Genomic DNA, 16,095 nt, shown 5'->3' with positions numbered 1-16,095 from the left:
GTTACATCTTCATAGAAATATCTTTATAGAGATAGCTTGTGTTTTTACAGTGAGCAGGATTGAAAACCCTGGAATTCATTATTTAACTTTTGAAAAATATGAAGGGTCTAAGAAAAGTTACATGTTGAAACAGCAGCTGTGTTTCCTCTATAATTGAAACAGCCAGAATAGGTTTTAGAATAGTTTAAAAATATCATTCATTAGAAGCAGGTTTCAGAATGAAAAGTAATTGAAATCACCCAAATTTATAGTCTGTTTGTCACAATTTTGTTATTATTGCCATGTAAAAATTTTTATGTTTAAAAAGTATGTTTAGGCAAAATCATAACCTTGGAGTTTAATGAGTCAGCATGTTGTGGTAGAAAACACTATTGACCTTAATTTTAGGTTACAGTTTCTTCTGTAAAATGAGCATGTGGACCTAGATAATTTCTTTTTTATTTATTTATTTTCATTTATTTATTTATTTGTTTACTTAAAATCTTATTTTTTTAAATTGACATCCAAAAACAAAAAAATAAAAACAAACAAAAAAAATAAATTGACATCCAAATTAGTAAGTAAGCCATAGAAATCAGATCAGGAAATTCTTTGATTTTTGTATTTAAAAACAACAAAAGGTTGAAGAAATAAAATTTGTTTGTAACATGTGTACTTCTTTATAGAAGTGAGTTTGACCAATTGCAATCATGTTTCTACCATGAGCAGAAACCCTTGCAACTGTCTGAATTTTGGTCTCTCTTGTTCATCTACCAAAGCTTTGTGAAAATTTAATAATGATAGATCTTTTTTTTGTGCAAGGTATAGATTATAAAAGTAGAGAAGGTTTTGACAAAGAGAGAGTAGTACAGATGTGTTCTTTATTTTTTGTACTGCTCCAAGATGCTCAAAGGCTTATGCTGGGAAATAAAATCTGAGAGCTTAAAAGCTGATTTTCATACCCAACTCTGCTCTTCTCCCCATCCAGGACTTAACAGGTGGTGAGGTAAAAAGATATAGTTTGGTCTGAGCATGTGCTGGCTGTGTAATAATTAAAATTCTTTTATTTTTATTTTTCTTTAGCTCTGTCCTTACTATAAAAGTGCTTTATTTCTTATCTCATTTGATTAGTACCTTTCTGAGACAAAAAGCCCAGAGAGTTTTCCTCACTGTGCAGGTAGATTCAACTCTTGTTTTGTGAATTTACTGACAAGATTTACCCCTATTTGTGATTTTTGTGTTTTAGCCTTATTAAGTAATCACAGTTCAGTTCTTTGTCTCATGAGTAAAATGCAGTTAATAACACCTGTATTATGTAATTCACATGCTAAGTATAGCCTGATAGTGGAAAGTATCTTTTTTATTTCAGCTAGGATGGCTGACCAGAGCTCCACTGTATAATCAAGAGGCTAAATTTCTAATTATTTTAGTTTGAAGATGTGCCTTTTATGCCGTCATCCACTTCCCTGTATGACTTGCTAAGAATTGACGTTTCAGCAAAACTGTAACCACCTCCATTGCATTTCCCCATCTCCTTTATAAATTGGGCTAGAGGATGGGCTAGGGCAGATTGCCTTTTAGAGAGTACGTAGTTAATGAAGCGGTAGCCATCCTCTCACCTTGTTCTCACCAAAGTTTGAGGTGGTTTTGAATTTCTTGTAAAGTTTGTGAGTATGGCTGCAAGAATGAGAGACTGGCATCTTATTCTCTGGCTGGATCTTTGCTATGCTGACTGATTTTGATGCCTTTGGAATGTGTTGAATGAGTTTGGGGGAAAGTATCCTGGGTACACATTGTCTTTCTTTTCCCTGTTTCCCATTTTAGCCTGGGGGGTCTGGATGTGTGGCTCTGGAATATTGGGTATAGAGACTGGTGTATGTATCTGCTTTAGAGATTTCATAACACTATAGGCTTTCTGGCATAACTCATGCCAGCTGGGCTTGAAGGGACTATACGATAATATGTCTTGAAAGGAGATGGGATGGGAGTTATCATTGAGCAAGTAAAGAGGACCTCCAGTGAGTCTGATGATTTATGTGAGGGAAGGAGAGTGGACATTGGTGAAGATGTTGTAGTCAGAGGGGCTTCCTATGGGGACAGTTGGTTAGGTGAGAATATGCAAAATGCTGGTGGAGTTGGGGCAGATACTGGTTGGGTAGAGGGAGCCAGGGTGACCTGAACACTGCCTAGAGAACCACATATGCTACCTGTGCAGAAATCACCATCTACTGCAGAGATCAGTAGAGACCAGTGACCTCAGACTGAGTTAGAGAAAGATTAGGGATATATCTCTGCCTGGCAGCACTTGACTCTCTTGGCAGTCAGCGTTACTTTTGTCTCTGGAGAAGGACAGGCTGATGACTATAGCAGGTCACTAATATTTGGTGAACTCTTATAAGTAGAATATTGCTCTGTTCCCACAGCTGCTGCACATGGCAAAGCACATAAAGTTTGTGAATGTAGGAGAGTGAGAAGGAGAGTACAGGGGAAGAAGAGAGGAACCAATGAGAACAAGCCATACCCTTCCCACTACCAGCATCTGCTAAAGGCCATGTAATTCTCACTTGTGCTTAATAGGCAGGTTGACTGTAGGTGGGATTTAAAAACTACGCTTTGATAATTGAATATAATTGGAAAATTGTGGAATTTCACTGAGCATACTCAAGAAGTTTAGTATTCAACTTAGTATTTAAGTAATGTTATAGGGAAAAATATAAAAGTATTCTATGTTTATATCTTGGTGAGTTGAGACTTCTCAGTCCAACAAGGAGTAAATTGAGATGTGAGGAAATGCTTTGGAAGATAATGACACGCACTAAAAAGAAACTTCAAGGGCTTCTAGGTGGCTCATTGGTTGAGCATCTGACTCTTGATTTTGGCTCAGGCTATGATCCCAGGTTGTGGGACCAAACCCTGCCTTGGGCTCTGTGCTGAGCATGGAACCTGCTTAGGATTTTCTCTCTCTCTCCCTCTGCCCCTCTTTCCTGCTCACACTCTCTCTAAAATTAAATAAAAGAAACTTTATACTTAGATATAAGGAGAGTGTCACAGTTGGGAAAATAGAGGTCCAGAGACAGAGAAAGAATACTCGTGGAGATAGGAAGAAGACCAGGAGAATAGGAATGTCCTGAAAGCCATGAAAGAAGTAAGTGGTATTGGAGAGGTCATGAATGATTGCAGTTGAGAGAAAGCTTTTCAGTTTGGCCTTCAAGAACAGTAGATAGGATCAAGGCAAAGATTTGTGTTAACAATTTGAAATTCCTTCTAGTGAGTTCCTTGCCCTTTTTATTTTTGAAAAGTAGGAGGTATGGGCTGTTGGTTGCAGCCCTGAAGGTCACAGTTGTGATGGGAAATTCTTCTCTTTACTGTATCTTCAGTTTTCCTTATTAGATTCCTTCCTAGTCAGCATTTAACATGCTTATTTCTCTTCCATAGTAAATAAGAACAATAAAAGCCCAAACCCTTTCTCTACTTATCCTTTCATCTCTTATCCCACCCCCATGTTTTTCCTTTCCTTCTTAGTCAAGTTTCATGGAAGAACTTTGTGTATTTGCTGCCTCCATTTCCTTTTCTTCCAGGTACTCATTAGACTACTCCAACCTGGTATAACATCCTATCAGAGCTCCACTTAAGCTCTTATTAAAGTGGTTGTTCCTCTCAGTGTTACTAAGCCCAGTAGATGTTTTTCAGCTCCTTCCATGATCTTTGAGTAGCATTTCACACTGTTGACCACTTCCCTCTTCTTTTAGCACTCTCTCCTTTGACTTTTATGAAATAATCTCTGCTATTTTTTCCTCTTTGTTGGCCGCTACTTCTGCCTCTTTTTTTTTTTTTTTTTTTTTTTTGGTTTTTTGCTTTTCCCACCTGATCTTTAACTGTTGGGAGGTCATTCAGTCTCCTTTTAGTCCATCTTCTTTTCTCACTATCACATACTTTCTCTCTTGGCAGTTTTCTCCATGCCATGGCTTAATTTACCATTCATTTGCTGATGAGTCTTAGTATGTATCTCTAGCTTACACCTTTCTTCTCACTTTTAGGCCTGTATATCCAACTTGCCTAGTTGGGACCTCCAGTTGGATATCTCACAAGCATATCAAACTGACTTACAAAAAAACTAAGTTCATGATCTCTTCTTCTACCTGAAGATGTATTTCTCTCTCCTGAATGGGCCTCTACCCTGCCCCCCCCCCCCCCGCCCTTTACCTCACTCACGCCAGCCACTGTCCAATGAATTACCTCCTAAATCTTTCTAATCTGTCTACTTTCATTTCTCATATTTTATGATTCAGTGTTAAAGTTTAGAGATAGATAGGTTTCATTTTAGTCTGTTTAACATGACACTTAATTGATGATTTATGGTTGACAAATCTTTCTTTCTTATACCTGGTTCTCATATATATTATACTCAATAGAGCATAGATTATTTTCTTTTTGGGTATTTGGAATAACTTAATAACTTGATCTCACAGTTACCATGTCATAACTATTACTGGGGTTAGTTAAATCTGATTTTTCCGAGTTAAGATCTTAGTTTTTAGGAGTAAGCATCATACCATTTTATACCATACTTCACTCTTATTTATTTAGGTATAAGTGTAACTTTAAAAAATGTTTTATTAGTTACAGGTGTACTATATAGTGATAACAACAGTTCCTTACATTATCTGGTGCTCATAATGACATGTACACTCCTTAATCCCAATCACCTATTTAACTCAACCCCCCCCCCCCCCCCCCCCATCCTCTACCCTCTGGGAACCATCAGTTCTCTATAATTTAGAGTCTGTATCTTGGTTTCTGTCTCTTTTTTTCCCTTTGCTTGCCTGTTTTGGTTTTTAAATTCCACATGTGAGTGAAATCATATGGTATTTGTCTTTGACTGACTTATTTCGCTTAGCATTGTACTCTCTAGCTTCATCTATGTCATTGTAAATGGCAAGCTTTCATTCTTTTTGATGGGTCAATAAAATTCCATTGTATGTATATACCACATCTCATCTTTATCCATTCATCAGTCGATGGACATTTGGGCTCTCTCCATAGTTTGGTTATTGTTGCTAATGCTGCTATAAACATTCCAGTGCATGTACCCCTTCAAATATGTATTTTTGTATCCTTTGGGTAAATACCTAATAGGCCATTGCTGGATCATAGGGTAGTTTTAGTTTTAGTTTTAGTTTTTTGAGGAACCTCTGTTGTCCAGAGTGGCTGTACCAGTTTGCATTCCCACCAACAGTGCCAGAGGGTTCCCCTTTCTATGCATCCTCACCAATACCTATTGTTTCTCATATTGTTAATTTTAGCCATTTTGTTAGGTGTGAGGTAGTGTCTCACCTCACAAATGAAATTATGGTTTTGATTTGTATTTTCCTGATGATGACTGATGTTGAACATCTTTGTATGTGTCTGTTAGCCATCTGGATGTCTTTGGAAAAGTATCTGTTCATACACCTTCTCATTTCTTTACTGGGTTATTTGTTTTTTGGGGGTGTGGAGTTTAATAAGTTCCTTATAGATTTTGGATACTAACTCTTTATCAGAAAGGTTGTTTGCATATATCTACTCCCATTCTGTAGGGTACCTTTTAGTTTTGTTGATTATTTCCTTTGCTGTGAAGCTTTTTATCTTTTTTTTTTTTTTTTTTTTTTTTTTGAGAGGGCACAAGGGAGCCAGCGGCAGAGAGAGAGAAGTGGTGTTCACCTGGAGCTCATGTTTTACCAGCAGTGGGGCTGGAACTTGCCTGAAGTGGAGCTCGAGCTTGCCCAAAGTGGTATTCAAGCTCATCCAGTATTGGACTCAAACTCACAAACTGTGAGATCACGACCTGAGCCAAAGTCAGATGCTTAATGACTGAGCCACCCAGGCACCCAGAAGCTTTTTATCTTGATGAGGTCCCAGTAGTTCATGTTTGCTTTTGTTTCCCTTGCCTTCAGCCACCTGTCTAGCAAGAAGTTGCTCCTGTGGAGGTCAAAAGGTTGCTGGCTGTGGTCTCCTCTAGCATTTCAGTAGCTTCCTGTTTCATGTTTAGGTCTTTCATTCATTGTGAATTTATTTTTGTGTATGGTGTAAGAGAGTGGTTGAGTTTCATTCTTTCCATGTCACCATCTGGTTTTCCAAGTACCATTTACTGAAGAGACTTTTTTCCATTGGATATTCCTTCCTGCTTATATAGTTGTGGGTTCATTTCTGGGTTTTCTATTCTATTCCATTGATCTATGTGTCTGTTTTTGTGCCAGTACCATACTGTCTTGATGACAACAGCATTGTAATATAGCTTGAAATCCAGAATTTTGATGCCTCCAGTTTTGTTTTTCTTTTCCAAGATTGCTTTGGCTATTCAGAGTCTTTCTGATTCCGTGGCAATTTTAGGATTGTTTGTTCTAGCTCTACGAAAAATGCTGATGGTATTTTGATAGGGATTGCATTAAATGTGGATTGCTTTGGGTAGTATAAACATTTTAACAATGTTTGTTCTTCCAGTCCATGAACATGGAATACTTTTCCATTTCTTTATGTCTTCTTTAATTTCTTTCATAAGTGTTCTATAGTTTTCAGAGAACAGATCTCTTACCTCTTTAGTTAGCTTTATTCCTAGATATCTTACTGGTTTTGGTGCAGTTGCAAATGGGATAGATTCCTTGATTTCTTTTTCTGGTGCTTCTTTATTGGTCTATAGAAATACAACAGAGTTCTGCATATTGATTTTATATCCTTTGACTTTGCTGAATTCAGTCTTAGTTCTCACAGTTTTTAGTGGAGTCTTTTGGTTTTTCTACATAGAGTATCATGTCATCTACAAATAGTGAAAGTTTTGACTTCTTCCTTGCTGATCTGTATGCCCCTTATTTCTTTTGTTGTCTGATTACTGAGGCTAAGACTTCCAGTACTATGTTAAATAATAATGGTGAGAATAGACATCCTTGTCTTGCTTCTGGCAGTAGGGGAAAGGCTCTCAGTTTTGTTTTTTTTTTTTGCCAAGGAGGATAATATTAGCTGTGAGTCTTTTGTATATGGCCTTTATGATGTAGATAGAGGTGTGTTCTATCTATCCCTACTTTGTTGAGGGTTTTTAAGTCAAGAATGGATGCTGTTAGTTACTTTATCTATTGACAGGATCATATGGTTCTTATCTTTTATTAATGTAGTGTATCATGCTGATTGATTTGTGAATATTGAACCAGCACTTTAGCCCAGGAGTAAATCCCACTTGATCATGGTAAATAATTCTTTTGGAATTCAGTTAGCTAGTATCTTGTTAAGAGTTTTGCATTCATGTTCATCAAGGATATTGGTCTATAATTCTCCTTTTTAGTGGGGACTTTGTCTGGTTTTGGAATCAAGGTAATGCTGGTTTTGTAGAGTGAATTTGGAAATTTTACTGCATTTCTATTTTTGGGAACAGTTTGAGGAGAAAAGGTATTAATGTTTGGTAGAATTCCCCTGGGAAACCATCTGGGCCAGGACTCTTGTTTGCTGGGAGATTTTTTGATTACTGTTTCAGTTTCTTTGCTGGTTATGGGTCTGTTCAAATTTTCTTTTTCTTCCTGTTTCACAGTTTTGGTGGTTTGCGAGCTTCTAGGAATTTGTCCATTTCTTCCAGATTGCCCAGTTTGTTGTCATATAATTTTCCATAGTATTCTCTTATAATTGTTTGAATTTCTGTGGTGTTGGTTGTGATTGCTCCTCTTCTATTCATGATTTGATCTCTTTGGGTCCTTTCTCTTTTTGATAAGTCTACCTAGGGGGTTATCAATTTAGTTTATTCTTTCAAACACCAGCTCTTGTTGATCTGTTCTACCAGGTTTGGTTTTTTTTTTGGTATCAATTATTTCTGTTCTAATCTTTATTATTTCTCTTCCACTGGCTTTACACTTTATTTGCTGTTCCTTTTCTAGTTCCTTTGTGTGTAAAGTTAGGTTGTGTATTTGGAACATTTCTTCCTTCTTTAGGAAGGCCTGGATTGCAATAACTTCCCTCTTAGGACTGCCTTTGCTGCATCCCAAAGGTTTTGGACTGTCGTAGTTTCATTTTCCTTTGCTTCCATGTATTTAAAATTTCTTCTTTAAACTTAACAGGAACCCATGGGGGAGGGGAAGGAAAAAAAAAAAGGAGAGAGGTTAGAGTGGGAGAGAGCCAAAGCATAAGAGACTCTTAAAAACTGAGAACAAACTGAGGGCTGATAGGGGGTGGGAGGGAGGGGAGGATGGGTGATGGGTATTGAAGAGGGCATCTTTTGGGATGAGCACTGGGTGTTTTGTTTTTTTTTTATAATGCTCATAGATTTTATTATGAAATTAACATTCATAGCTATGATATACACACATTATCACAGCTTACACATATTCTGAAACTAAAAACAGAGCTGGGATGTAGAAGGTCCAACTTTGCAGTTTTAGAAAGCAGCAGGGCCAGAATTATCAACACATAGAATCGAAATGAGCTACAGGGAAAATAGTATCCTTGAGTTACACTTTGTCTTCTCTTTGCACTGGCCATGTACTCTTAACTGTTCAGTGTCAATGAATTTTTGTTTGTCACATGATTTTTGTAACAGCAACTGCCCTGTACTTCTCACAGCGTTTCTTCAATGGTAAAATCTCTCATAATTCTCATTTCTTAAGAAAAAAAATTAGAACAGAAATATTCACATGGACAGCACAGCCAGGTAGTCAGCACAGTAGGCCTGAGGCTGGAGAAGACAGGTACCCAAAGGCCCATTTATACATGCTTTTGCTCTAGATTATCAGCTTCCTTGGACATCAAAGGTCTATAATGGTATCAGAATTTAAGGAGCCACAGGGAATCAATGGGTGACTTTAAGATTCTTTTCATGTTTGAGATGACATGATAGTTAAGACAAGTAAACTGCCCTTGAGGAGAAGGTGCTAATTATAGTACATGCATCCTTTGTATATCCCCATGCACTGTGCTTATAGGCGCTTATCCCTTACTTAGAATATGCAATGTTGTTTTCAACAACTATGAACTGAGTGTCTAAGAAGTTAGATCATGGGGTAAAAAAAGAAACACATTTCTCAGCCTTCTTAAGACTGAGAATCTTATGGGAACACCTATACTTCTGACTCAGTCACACAACAAAATATGAAATTAGTCCCAAGAAAAAGCTTCAGAAGAAAAGAGATACATGGGGTTATGTGTAATGATCAAGAGAAGATTTCCCATATTCAAGGGCAAAGCAAGCTTTCCTAAGAAAACACTTTTGAGCTAAGACAGGAGGCCTGACTAGGAGCAAAGTCTATAAGAGGGAGAAGGAAGCATGTGTGTAAAAAGGAGTAAATGTTTCCAGACGATGTAGTTGGAGGAAGCAGAACACCGCTGAGGGGCTGTAAGAAGGTTTGAGTGACAGAACAGGGTGAGAGGTCTGGTCTGGGAAGAGGCTACCAAGCCACATAGGGGCCAGACCATGATCTTATGTATTGCAGGCTGGTTTTTTTTTTTTTTTTTTCAATATATGAAATTTATTGTCAAATTGGTTTCCATACAACAGGAGCACTGGGTGTTGTTTGGAAACCAATTTGACAATAAATTTCATATATTGAAAAAAAAATAAACTAAAAATAAAAAGAATAAAAATAAAAAAAATAAAATTTCTTCTTTAATTTCCTGGTTAACCCATTCATTCTTTAGTAGGATGTTCTTTAAATTTTTTTTTTAATGTTTATTTATTTTTGAGAGAGAGAGAGAGCACAAGCAGGGGAAGGGCAGAGAGAGGGAAACACAGAATCTGAAGCAGGCTCCAGGCTCTGAGCTGTTAGCACAGAGCCTAACGTGGGACTCGAACCCACAAACCATGAGATCTGACCTGAGCCGAAGTCGGACACTTAACCGACTGAGTCACCCACTCACCTCAGTAGGATGTTCTTTAGTCTCCAAGTATTTGATGGCTTTTCAAATTTTTTCTTGGGGTTGATGTCGTTTCATAGTGTTGTGATCTGAAAATATGCATGGTATGATCTTGATCTTTTTTGTATTAGTCGAGGGCTGATTTGTGACCTGGTACGTGATCTATTCTGGAGAATGTTTCATGTACACTTGAGAAGAATGTGTATTCTGCTTTAGGATGAGATGTTCTGAATATATCTGTTAAGTCATCTGGTCCAATGTGCCATTCAAAGCCATTGTTTCCTTGATGATTGTCTGCTTAGATGATCTGTCCATTGCTTTAAGTGGGGTGTTAAAGTCCCCTTCTATTTTATTATTATCAATGAGTTTCTCTTTTTTTCAATTTTATTTTTTTAATTTACATCCAAATTAGTTAGCATATAGTGTAACAGTGATTCCAGGAGTAGATTCCTTAATGCACCTTACCCATTTAGCTCATTGCTCCTCCCACAACTCCTCCGGTAGTCCTCTGTTTGTTCTCCATATTTAAGAGTCTCTTATGTTTTGACCCCCTCCCTGTTTTTATATTATTTTTGCTTCCCTTCCCTTATGTTCATCTGTTCTGTGTCTTAAAGTCCTCATATGAGTGAAGTCATATGATATTTGTCTTTCTCTAATTTTGCTTAGCAGAATACCCTCTAGTTCCATCCACGTAGTTGCAAATGGCAAGACTTCATTCTTTTTGATTGCCGAGTAATACTCCATTGTGTGTGTGTGTGTGTGTGTGTGTGTGTGTGTGTGTGTATGTATGCACCACATTTTCTTTATCCATGCATCCATAGATGGACATTTGGGCTCTTTCCATACTTTGGCTGTTGTTGATAGTGCTGCTATAAACATGGGGGTGCATGTGTCCCTTTGAAACAGCATACCTGTATCCCTTGGGTAAATACCTAATAGTGCAATTGCTGGGTCGTAGGGTAGTTCTTTTTTTAATTTTTTGAGGAACCTCCATACTGTTTTCCAGAGTGGCTGCACCAGTTTGCATTCCCACCAACAATGCAAAAGAGATCCTCTTTCTCCACATCCTTGCCAACATCTGTTGTCGCCTGATTGTTAATGTTGGCCATTCTGACAGGTGTAAGGTGGTATCTCATTGTGGTTTTGATTTATATTTCCCTGATGATGAGTGAAGTTGAGCATTTTTTCATGTGTCGGTTGGCCATCTGGCTGTCGTCTTTGGAGAAGTACCTATTCATGTCTTTTGCCCATTTCTTCACTGGATTATTTGTTTTTTGGGTGTTGAGTTTGATAGATTTTGGATACTAACCCTTTATCTGATGTGTCGTTTGCAAATATCTTCCCCCATTCTGTTGGCTGCCTTTTAGTTTTGCTGATTGTTTCATTTGCTGTGTAGAAACTTTTTATTTTGATGAGGTCCCAAGAGTTCATTTTTGCTTTTGTTTCCCTTGCCTCCGGAGACGTGTTGAGTAAGAAGTTGCTGCGGCCAAGATCAAAGAGGTTTTTGCCTGCTTTCTCCTCGAGGATTTTGATGGCTTCCTGTCTTACATTTAGGTCTTTCATCCATTTTGAGTTTATTTTTGTGAATGGTGTAAGAAAGTGGTCTAGTTTCATTCTTCTGCATGTTGCTGTCCAGCTCTCCCAGCCCCATGTGTTAAAAGAAACTGTTTTTTTTCCTATTGGATATTCTTTCCTGCTTTGTCAAAGATTAGTTGGCTATATATTTGTGAGTCCATTTCTGGGTTCTCTATTCTGTTCCATTGATCTGAGTGTGTGTTTTTGTGCCACAATGAGTTTCTTTTTAAAAAAAATTTTTTTTAACATTTGTTTATTTTCGAGAGACAGATCACAAGTGGGAGAGGGGCAGAGACAGAGAAAGACACAGAATCTGAAGCAGGCTCCAGTCTCTGAGCTGTCAGCTCGAGCCTGATGTGGGGCTCAAACCCACAACTGTGAGATCATGACCTGGGTTGAAGTTGGACGCCCAAACGACTGAGCCACCCCGGCGCCCCCACAATGGGTTTCTTTATGTTTGTTTTTAATTGAGTTATATATTTGGGTGCTTTCAAATTGGGGGCATAAATATTTATAATTGTTAGATCTTCTTTCCTTCTTGTTGATGGAAAGACCCCTTAATTATGATATAATGCCCTTCTTTATCTCTTGTTACAGTCTTTGATTTAAAAATCTACCTTGTCTGAAATAAGTATGACTACTGCAGCTTTCTTTTGATGTCCATTAGCATGATAGATCGTTCTCCATCCCCTTACTTTCAATCTGCAGACATCCTTAGGTGTAAAATGAGTCTCTTGTGGCAGCATATAGACTACTTTTATTTTTTTTTAATCCATTCTAATACCCTGTGTCTTTTGATTTGAGCATTTAGTCCATTTAATTTCAGGGTGATTATTGAAAGATATGAATTTAGTGCCAGTGTGTTACCTGTAGAGTTAGTGTTTTTGGTGATACTTTTCAGTCCTTTTTAGTCTTTGTTGCTTTGGTATTTTAATTTCTCCAAAGAGTCTCCCTTAAAATTTCTTGCAGGGCTGGTTTAATGGTCATGAACTCCTTTAGTTTTTCTTTGTCTGGGAAACTCTTATCTCTCCTTCTGTTTTGAATGACAGCCTTGCTGAATAAAGAATTCTTGGCTGTATATTTATCCTGTTTAGCACATTGAATATATTCCTGCCGTACCTTTCTGACCTGCCAAGTTTCTGTATACAGATCTTCTGTGAACGTGTAGGTTAAGGGCTTTTTTCCGCTTGCTGCTTTCAGGATTCCTTTCTTGCCTGTGCATTTTGTGAATTTGAGTATGATTTGCCTTGGCAGTCGTTGGCTTTTTGTTTTTTCTTTTTTTTTCAACATTTATTCATTTTTTTAATATGAAATTTATTGTCAAAGGCACTGTGCTAACTACTTCACCCAGATCATCACACTTAATCCACACAATATTCCCACAGACCAGTGCTGCTCTTCCTATTTTCAGAAAAGAAGTCCAGGGTTTAGAGAGGTTAAATACGGTAGAGTAAGGGCCTCAATCCAAGCAGCCCCCCTGCTGAGCCTGAGCCTTTAACTACTTTACTACACTGTAGTGAGGGTTAATCAAGATGACATGTGAAAGTGCTTGGAAATTAGAAAGCACTAAACAAGTGTGAGGGAATTTTTATTGCCACTTCCAGATACTTAGACAAGTGACCATGATTAGCCTTCATCCAATGTTAATAATTTAAACATTGTTTCCCCTTGTAACAGCTATTCAAAAGACAATGCTTCATATTCAGCAAAAGGTGCAAAAGTACCTGTGAAGGTGTTGTTTTTTTTTTAATATGAAATTTATTGTCAAATTAGTTTCCATACAACAATGCTCATCCCAAACAGGTGCCCTCCTTAATGCCCATCACCCACTTTCCCCTCCCTCCCACCCCCTATCAACCCTCAGTTTATTCTCAGTTTTTAAGAGTCTCTTATGGTTTGCCTTGTTCCCTCTCTGTAACTTTTTTCCCCCCTTCCCCTCCCCCATGGTCTTCTGTTAAGTTTCTCAGGATCCACGTAAGAGTGAAAACATATGGTATCTTTCTCTGTATGACTTATTTCACTTAGCATAACACTCTTCAGTTCCATCCATGTTGCTACAAAAGGCCATATTTCATTCTTTCTCATTGCCAAGTAGTATTCCATTTTATATATATACACCATAATTTCTTTATCCATTCATCAGTGATGGACATTTAGGCTCTTTCCATAATTTGGCTATTGTTGAAAGTGCTGCTATAAACATTGGGGTACAAGTGCCCTTATGTATGAGTACCCCTGTACCCCTTGGGTAAATTCCTAGCAGTGCTATTGCTGGGTCATAGGGTAGATCTATTTTTAATTTTTTTTTTTCAACGTTTTTTTTAATTTATTTTTGGGACAGAGAGAGACAGAGCATGAACGGGGGAGGGGCAGAGAGAGAGGGAGACACAGAATCGGAAACAGGCTCCAGGCTCCGAGCCATCAGCCCAGAGCCTGACGCGGGGCTCGAACTCACGGACTGCGAGATCGTGACCTGGCTGAAGTCGGACGCTTAACCGACTGCACCACCCAGGCGCCCCTATTTTTAATTTTTTGAGGAAGCTCCACACTGTTTTCCAGAGTGGCTGCACCAGTTTGCATTCCCACCAACAGTGCAAGAGGGTTCCCATTTCTCCACATCCTTGCCAGCATCTATAGTCTCCTGATTTGTTCATTTTAGCCACTCTGACTGGTGTGAGGTGGTATCTGAGTGTAGTTTTGATTTGTATTTCCCTGATGAGGAGTGACATTGAGCATCTTTCCATGTGCCTGTTGGCCTTATGGATGTCTTCTTTAGAGAAGTGTCTATTTACGTGTTCTGCCCATTTCTTCATAGGATTATTTGTTTTTCGGGTGTGGAGTTTGGTGAGTTCTTTATAGATTTTGGATACTAGCCCTTTGTCGTCTGATATGTCATTTGCAACTATTGTCTCCCATTCTGTTGGTTGCTTTTTAGTTTTGTTGATTGTTTCCTTTGCAGTGCAGAAGCTTTTTATTTTCATGAGGTCCCAATAGTTCATTTTTGCTATAATTTCCTTGCCTTTGGAAATGTGTCAAGTAAGAAATTGCTGCGGCTGAGGTCAAAGAGGTTTTTTCCTGCTTTCTCCTCTAGGGTTTTGATGGTTTTCTGTCTCACCAGGAAATGTCCTTCATCCATTTTGAGTTTATTTTTGTGAATGGTGTAAGAAAGTGGTCTAGTTTCATTCTTCTGCATGTTGCTGTCCAGTTCTCCCAGCACCATTTGTTAAAGAGACTGTTTTTCTTTTCCATTGGATATTCTTTCCTGCTTTGTCAAAGATTAGTTGGCCATACTTTCGTGGGTCCAATTCTGGAGTCTCTATTCTATTCCACTGGTCTACGTGTCTGTTTTTGTGGCAATACCATGCTGTCTTAATGACTACAGGTTTGCAGTAGAGGCTAAAGTTTGGGATTGTGATGCCTCCCACTTTGGTGTTCTTCTTCAATACTGCTTTGGCTATTCAGGGCCTTTTGTGGTTCCATACAAATTTTAGGATTGCTTGTTCTAGCTTCGAGAAGAATGCTGGTGCAATTTTGATTGGGATTGCATTGAATGTGTAGATAGCTTTGGGTAGTATTGACATTTTGACAATATTTATTCTTCCAATCCATGAGCACGGAATGTTTTTCCATTTCTTTGTATCTTCTTTAATTTCCTTCATAAGCTTTCTATAGTTTTCAGCATACAGATCTTTTACATCTTTGGTTAGGTTTATTCCTATGTATTTTATGTTTCTTGGTGCAATTGTGAATGGGATCAGTTTCTTTGTCTTTCTGTTGCTTCATTATTAGTGTATAAGAATGCAACTGATTTCTGTGCATTGATTTTGTATCCTGCAACTTTGCTGAATTCATGTATCAGTTCTAGCAGACTTTTGGTGGAGTCTGTCGGGTTTTCCATGTATAATATCATGTCATCTGCAAAAAGTGAAAGTTTGACTTCATCTTTGCCAATTTTGATGCCTTTGATTTCCTTTTGTTGTCTGATTACTGATGCTAGCACTTCCAACACTATGTTAAACAATAGCGGTGAGAGTGGACATCCCTGTCGTGTTCCTGATCTCAGGGGGAAAGCTCTCAGATTTTCCCCATTGAGGATGATATTAACTGTGGGCTTTTCATAAATGGCTTTTATGATGTTTAAGTATGTTCCTTCTGTCCTGACTTTCTCAAGGGTTTTTATTAAGAAACGATGCTGAATTTTGTCAAATGCTTTTTCTGCATCGATTGACAGGATCATATGGTTCTTATCCTTTGTTTTATTAATGTGATGTATCACATTGACTGATTTATGAATATTGAACCAGCCCTATAGCCCAGGAATGAATCCCACTTGATCATGGTGAATAATTCTTTTTGTATGCTGTTGAATTCGATTTGCTAGTATCTCGTTGAGAATTTTTGCATCCATATTCATCTGGGATATTGGCCTGTGGTTCTCTTCTTTTGCTGGGTCTCTTTCTGGTTTGGCAGTCAAAGTAATGCTGGCTTCATAGAATGAGTCTGGAAGTTTTCCTTCCCTTTTTCTTTTTTGGAACAGCTTGAGAAGGATAGGTATTAACTCTGCTTTAAGTGTCTGGTAGAATTCCCCAGGGAAGCCATCTGATCCTGGACTCTTATTTGTTGGGAGATTTTTGATAACTGATTCAATTTCTTCGCCAGTTATGGGTCTCTTCAAAT

The 16,095-nt window shown here is 38.1% G+C and overlaps 1 protein-coding gene across 3 annotated transcripts in view; it reads left to right on the top strand.

Annotated features, from left to right (window-relative positions):
- The window catches only part of SCAPER (S-phase cyclin A associated protein in the ER), a 504,168-nt gene that overhangs the window by 38,698 nt on the left and 449,375 nt on the right, over positions 1 to 16,095 (top strand). The gene's annotated exons all lie outside the window — the stretch shown is intronic.

The sequence above is a fragment of the Panthera pardus genome, unplaced genomic scaffold, assembly GCF_024362965.1.
Source record: "Panthera pardus isolate Hobbes unplaced genomic scaffold, ASM2436296v1 HiC_scaffold_24, whole genome shotgun sequence".
NCBI classification, from domain to species: Eukaryota; Metazoa; Chordata; class Mammalia; order Carnivora; family Felidae; genus Panthera; species Panthera pardus.
This window is presented reverse-complemented; position numbering and strand designations above follow the sequence as displayed.